This window comes from Fukomys damarensis, unplaced genomic scaffold (genome assembly GCF_012274545.1).
Source record: "Fukomys damarensis isolate Sample0158 unplaced genomic scaffold, DMR_v1.0_HiC HiC_scaffold_15, whole genome shotgun sequence".
In the NCBI taxonomy this organism is placed as follows: domain Eukaryota; kingdom Metazoa; phylum Chordata; class Mammalia; order Rodentia; family Bathyergidae; genus Fukomys; species Fukomys damarensis.
Genome location: NW_022900927.1, coordinates 51514598 through 51521816, shown reverse-complemented (window position 1 = coordinate 51521816; position 7219 = coordinate 51514598).

Here is a 7219-nt window from a genome sequence, read left to right as displayed (position 1 = left end):
CAATAATAAATGTAACTGTACTGTATACCTAAAATGTTCCAATACTCAATTTTTATGAAGGTGGGATGGGTAGGGGAAGGGTAATAAGGGAAAAGAAAAAAATGTGAGAAAATGAAAAGAAGGAAATAAAGTGTTTATAAATGGGGAGGTGAGGAGGGGGTGAAGGGAGGGCAGGGACAAGGGGAAAAAATGAGAACCAAGACCTGTCATGTAGTAGAGGTACAAGATCTCAATAATAAATGTAACTGTACTGTATACCTAAAATGTTCCAATAAACTCAATTTTTAAAACAATTATGGCCTCAAGGTACATCCATTTACTTAAAAATGACTCATTTTTCCTTCTTTTTGGCATAGTAGTACTCCTCTTTACATAAATACTACATTTTCTTTAGTCACTCATCTGTTGATGGGCATATGGGCTGTTCCTAAGATTTAGTTATTATAAATCGTGTTGCTATAAACACATGTATGCATGTATCACTGTAGTGTCATGCTTTTAACTCTTTAGGGAAGATACCTAGAAGGGGCACAGCTCGGTCAAATATAACCTCTAGTTTTAGTTTTTTGAGAAGTCTCCATACTGATTTCCTTAACTGATAATACCAATTTAGACTTCAACCAACAATCCAGAAAGGTTCCTTTTTTTCCCCACAGCATTTGTTGTTGGTTGACTTAATGATGCTAGCCATCCTTTCTGGAGGGATATGGAATCTGGTGTTATTTTAATTTGCATTTCTTGAGTGACCAGTGATGTCGAACTTTTTTTTTTTAATATATTTATTTGCTGTTTGTACTTCTTCATCAGAGAAGTGTCTGTTCATTTCAGATGCCCAGTTTTGGATTGGTGACCACTTATATATTGTCTTGAGGCCTCCACAGTTAAGATAGCAGGGCAGAAGAGTCCACAGTTATACCCTAACCTGAATATTAGCTTACCCCTGCTAGAATTCTGGTCCTACACTGAGTTGTTCATCAGAGCACTAGTAGCACATCAATGTACTTAATGCATTATATCAATCCCTCTACTGCACTATAAATATTGAAAGTCAGTTGCTGAGACAAGTGAACACAACTGGAGATTCATGGACCAAATCCAACTAGTTGCAGATCACTCATTATCTAGCTCAGTTCTTCTATACGGAGGGACTTCCCAGGAGCAATGATCCTGACCTTTCCTTCACTTTTTTTTGCCCTCCCATAGGACAAAGCTATCTGGAAAGTCTGGGAGAGTCAGACAAAGCTGTCTGAAGAGTTAGTAGCAGCAGGAGAAAAGTTGATTAATGATTATGTAACGGGTGATAATGAATCACCTAAAATATTAGTAGGTTACATTTTCATATCCCTAGGCAGTATTTCAAAAACTCCTAATCTAATAAAGAAAACAAGAGCCTAGGAGCTTAGATCAGCCCCAGCTCCCATCCCCACTTTCCTCCCTCCCTTCTTCTTCCTTCCTCTATACAAACAAGAAATATCTACTTTGCTCTGTTGGCTGGAGGATAAATTCTGTCTTGCTGGGGTGAAAGGCTGATTGAGGAAGAGGGTTAATTCAGTATGGGGTCTACTAGAAAACCAATTTGGTTGTACACTGAAGCCAGATCTATTATTGTTACAACACTGACATTCTTATCCTATTCTGCCAGGAATCTGTGTGGCTCAAGTGTTTCTTTATTCAGGTGAGAAAAAGGTGTCTTATTTTGAAGCTCACATAAACACCATCACAATCCACAGACATGACTCTTTTTTCCCCCTATGGCACACAGTTTAAAAATCTTTCCAAATCAGTTTATTAAAAATTAAGAAGATTCTTAACCAAAGTTCTGTTTTCCAGCTTATCATAATAATTTCAATAATTAGCTAATACTGGGGCTATGTTTTCATAATAATAGTTTCTGCAATTGAATAACCACTACTCTTATATAAAGAATGCACTTTCTAGGTGGAACCCAGCCAGAGTTGCTGGATTTAACAAATATTAATGCAAGACAGTAATTTTATTACTATTAGCAGTGGCAGTATAATATATCCAGTACAATTCATGCAGTTGAGCTACAGATCCCTATATTGCAAGGGTCCCCAACTCCTGGGCCATCAACCAGTACATTGGTCAATGATCTGTTAGGAACCAAGCCACATAGCAGGAAGTAAATGGCAGGCTAGGAAGCAAGCTTCATCTGCATTTATAGCTATTCCCCACCACTCATATTACTGCCTGAGCTCCACCTCCTATCAGATTAGCAGCAACATTAGGTTCTTGTAAGAATATGAAAGCTACTGTGAATTGTACACAAGAGGGATGTAAGCTGCATGCTCCTTATGAAAACCTAATAGCTGATGCTCTAAAGTGGAGCTGAGGCAGTGATGCTAGCATTGAGGAGCAGCTGCAAATTCAAATTAACACTACCAGACAGGTTTGATGGCACAGAGACCATAACCTATCAGTTGGTTTTAGACTCAGATCAAAACCCCATCAGTGAATGGCAAGTAACAACTAAGCTGAATTTGGTGTCAGGCTTTATTGTGGCAAGCGAGTTGATGTACTGTAATTTTACAGTTGCATCTGGTGGTGGGCTTTAAATCAGAAACCAAACCTTATTTTAGTATAATTATTTCATTACATTTTACAGTTTAATAATGACAGAAATAAAGTATACAATAAATGTCATGTGTTCAAATCATCCCAAAACTATCCTTCTCTCCTGGGGGTCCATGGAATAAACAGTCTTCCATGAAACTCATTCCTGGTACCAAAAATATTAGAGACTATTGCTGTATTTGGGATCCTTCCCTACTCATTTTTGTTATGTACTTGGGCATGAGAAGAGTTCTGCACCCTTTCATTTATGTTTATCTATTTCTTATATGTCTGATGCTTATTATACTGCCTGGCCCATCATGGAATAAATATATTGATAGATCCCAATGGCTAAAATTATACTCCATAGAGAATGTCACTAGGTACACAAGATTAATGAAAAGCAACAATGTTGTACTGAGCACAGTTTGAGAAGAGTGCCATTTATGGTTGAGGGGCCACCCTGAACTGAAATTCTAGGTTAGGACCCTAGAAGAGTACACACTATGCCACTTTTTCAGGAGTTTAAGATGCCATGCACATGTTTGTAGTTCTAGCACTTGGGAAGCTGAGGCAGGAGGATCACTTGTGTTCAGGAGTCCAAGATCAGCCTGGATATTGTGAAAGCCAATCTCAAAACAAAAAGATGCTCTCAACTGATGTGTACCATAATTTGATTAATAGCTTCTTAGGAGAAAAATATATATAATCACATCTCATGACAATTCAAGCAACTAAAAAAGCTATTTTTTAAGTTGGTTTGAGAGATCCTTCAAAACCTTTTATTCCTATTCTACTTGTACCAAACACAACTGTGATGAACAATTTGGATTCCTATACCACAATAAGAGTAGTCAGTGGAAAGGTACAGATAGTATTAATTCAAAAAATACTCTGAAGTTGGGAGTATAGCTCAGTGGCAGAGCACTCATCTAGTATATATGAAGCTTAGGGTTCAATCCCCGTACCTAAAAAATAAAAGGCTTTTGTCATCTGGCTTAAATGTTTCCTTTTCTAGTTTTATTCTTTTTATTAACTTTTAAAGAGCCATTTTAATAAGCATATCTTAGAACAGAAAAACTTGGTTACATGTGATAAATTTAGGGGATTGCCAGTTAATACTTTAGGGGAACTGGGAGATCGATCCACAGTGAATTAACCTTTACTGAGCATTTAATAGATGCCAGGCCTTGGGCTAAGAGCACATGTTTAGGGCAGAGCTTCTCATCCTCAGCTGTGCTGACTTTGGGGGCCATGGTGTGTTTGGCAGCATCTTTGACTGATCCATCAGGTGCCAAGAGCACCCATACTTCTGGTTGACATAACCACACATTGTCAAATGTGCCCTTGGTGTGGGAGTACAGAGTTGTCACTGCTTAAGAACCACTGATTTAAATTATTAAATTAAATGGCATAGTTCATAACAACCCTGCAGGTAAAGTCTCTGCTGTCTCTGGGATATCAGTGCCATGCTATGGGCTACACTGGCCCAGCAGAGTCACCTCGGTACACACTCTATTTACCACTTCACCTCCACAATACCAAAGCAATGCAGGCTGTACCCAAATGTCTTACTAACTCGATCATCAAACAGCTTCTTCTGTGCTTTCCTGGGGCTCCTCTCTCTATTGGACTCTGAATTCATTGGGCTGGGGAAGCCACATTACCCTAGTGCTGGCCTTTGATCTCAGTATCTTCTCCTTCCTCTGATAAGACAGCGTTTACCTAATTAGGATGGTCAGAAAATGCAGGGATAAAGATCAACCCTTGTTGACTGCTATTCTGCCAGGAAGGAGATAGTGTATTTCCTCTGTGGTACTAAATTCATTTAATGGAGATCAATGGAGGTTTCCAGGCTACTCTTCAAGGCTTTTCTCTTCCCAGTTACTTATTCATCTTGACTCAAGCCTCCAATCTCCATCCCCCCAAAATGAAACAAAGATTAGGACTTCTCTCCTGCCTTACCCAAGGGTGAGTGTCCTCAACTCAGAAGCAAAGGTTTGAATGTTATTAATCTTTAAGAAGTTTGGGTATGAAAATGATTAAGAGAGCCAGGGATTTAGCTCACTGGTGCCGCTGCCTGCCTTGCAAGCACAAGGTCCCAGTTCAATCCCCAGTACCCCAAAAAATAAATAAAAAGATTGAGAAACTGACACACCATTTCCTAATTTTCCTATGAGAAGGATATTCATATTGTCAAATCAATTAAAGGCATTTTTACATTAAATGTGAATTTATCCAAACCTGAGTTAGTCTATGTAACTTTTCAATCATTTCTCTTTGGAGAACTGTATTTCTCTACCAGGCACAAGACTTTCTTCAGTCAATAAAACCTCACAGAGCTACCAGAGATATCACCTGCTCCAGGCACCAAAATGATCCTGACAGTAGCTTCCCTGACATACAACTTCCTGGAGAGCAGAGGAGAAGGATGTGAGCTGAAACCCAGAGGTGTGATGGAGCAAGAAACACACTCTCTTGTTCCAAGGCACTGAAATCATGGGCTTGTTACAGCAGCATACTTAGACCTTCATAGCTGATATAAAAGCTACAAAAATCATTTAAACATGTGAAACTGGCGATGTACAACGCTAACAGAGGAACGCATATTAAGTCAAACTGAAAATGTGGCTCCTTCGTGGGGGTTTATATTTTTTTAATGTTTGAATGTTTAAGTGGCCAAAAAGATCATGTCTGTGGGCTAACCTTAGATAGTGGGCTACCAATAAGTGACCACAGCTACAGAAAAAAAGTTTTTGGAGGCCTTTTTAAAAATAAGGATATGAATATAATAAAAATCATCCTGCTATAAGATAATTAACTACAGCAATTTTTATAATTGGGAAGAAACCTAGAATGTCCAAGTTTAAAATATATTGCTAAATTATGTTAGAAATAATTTGATTCTGAATTTTTTTCATAAGAAGAAATAATCTTTAAATGAATTTAGTTTCCTTTTACCAAAATCACAATTCTACTGCAATACGTTGCTGAAATTGAATTAAAAAGAAACAAACCAAAAACTCTATGTAGTCCTTTTAAACAGCAGGATCTTCTTCTCTTTCATTGGTTAATTAAGTTACAAATCTGTTTGGGGAACCTACTATATAGCAGATATTGTTCTAACACCTAGTGGGGTGCCTTAGTCCACTTTCGGTTACTGTAGCCATTACCATACACTGGGTAATTCATGAAGAATAAAGGTTTACTAGGCTCATCATTCCGCTTCTCCACATCTTCTCCAACACTTGTTATCATCTGTCTTTTCTATTATAGCTATGCTAGTGGGCATAAAGTAGTATTTCGTTATGGTTTTGATTTACATTTCCCTATGACTGATAATGTTGGGCATCTTTTCATGTGCTCAATGGCCATTCATAAATATTCCTGGAGAACTATCTAGGAAAATTATTGGCCCACGTTTTATGAGGGAGAGAAATGTATTTGAAGAAAAATAAAAGGAAGTGTGATGTACTAGAGAGTAAGAGGAGCACCTATTTTAGAAAAGGAAGAGAGAACTAATGATGGGAAAGACACATCGGGCAAAGATTTGGGGGAAGAACATTCAAGACACAGGGAACAGCGAGGGCTACGCAGAACACTGAAAGCAGTGGTGGAACAGGGAGTGGTGGGAAGGAGGAGCCTCCGCGAACAGGGTGGTCTAGGAGTGGAGACATGGCAGCCAATACCCACTTGGACCAGCTCTGCCTTCACTTTCATTTCTTGTGTCAGTCACCTGGGAAGTCCTAGTGACCCTGCACGGACCTCCCAGGAAATAATCTTAGGACGCAGGTGGCAAGGGGAGGAGACATAATCACCTAGTGAGAAAGGAAGGAAATCCTGTAAGTGGAAACTTACTGTGACGGTCAAAGTACATGGAATTGGCTGGGTAAACGGAATTATTATTTTATTTTTGACGAGATGGTAAAATCTACAGCTTTTTGTAAAATACTAAAAATTAAACAGCAGTTTGGACCGTAGAAAAGGAGATATCAGTTTCTCAGGACAGGCAGGATAACCATTTGACAAGAGGTAACATTGGTTCAGTGCTAACGAGGGCATCACAGTTTTTCTGGCTTTTCATTTCCTTTAGCTATTTCACATCTGCAAAATAACTATCTCTCTCATTTATTACTATTACCGTGGCTCTAGCAACGCCAGAGTCCTTCATTCCTACAGGATCCTCTATGATACTGAAGTCTATCCCATGAGTAACACCATTATTCATGAACCTCCACATGCATTAAACAGTAACTCCTTCCACACCGGCCTGGGAAACACCATTCTACATTGTTTCTCTCCTTACTACTTTATATTTAGTCTACTGCTTGTCACAGAATAGGGTGGTTCAACAGGCGGATACCCAGCACTTCAGGAACAAATCATTGAAACCATTCCAGACCCACTGAAACAACCGCTGGAATACAGCCCAGAAATCTGCATTCTAACAGGTCCTTCAAGAGATTCTAATACCCACTCAATAGATTCTACTACATTCATCAAATCATAAAATTATCACCCCAATCCTAACCCTAATTCTAGAACATTTTGTCACCCCAAAATGAGCCCTTTTCTCATTTGTAATCACTCTTCCTTCCTCTCTAGTCCCAGGTAGCCACTTATGCTACCTTTTTTTTTTTTTTTT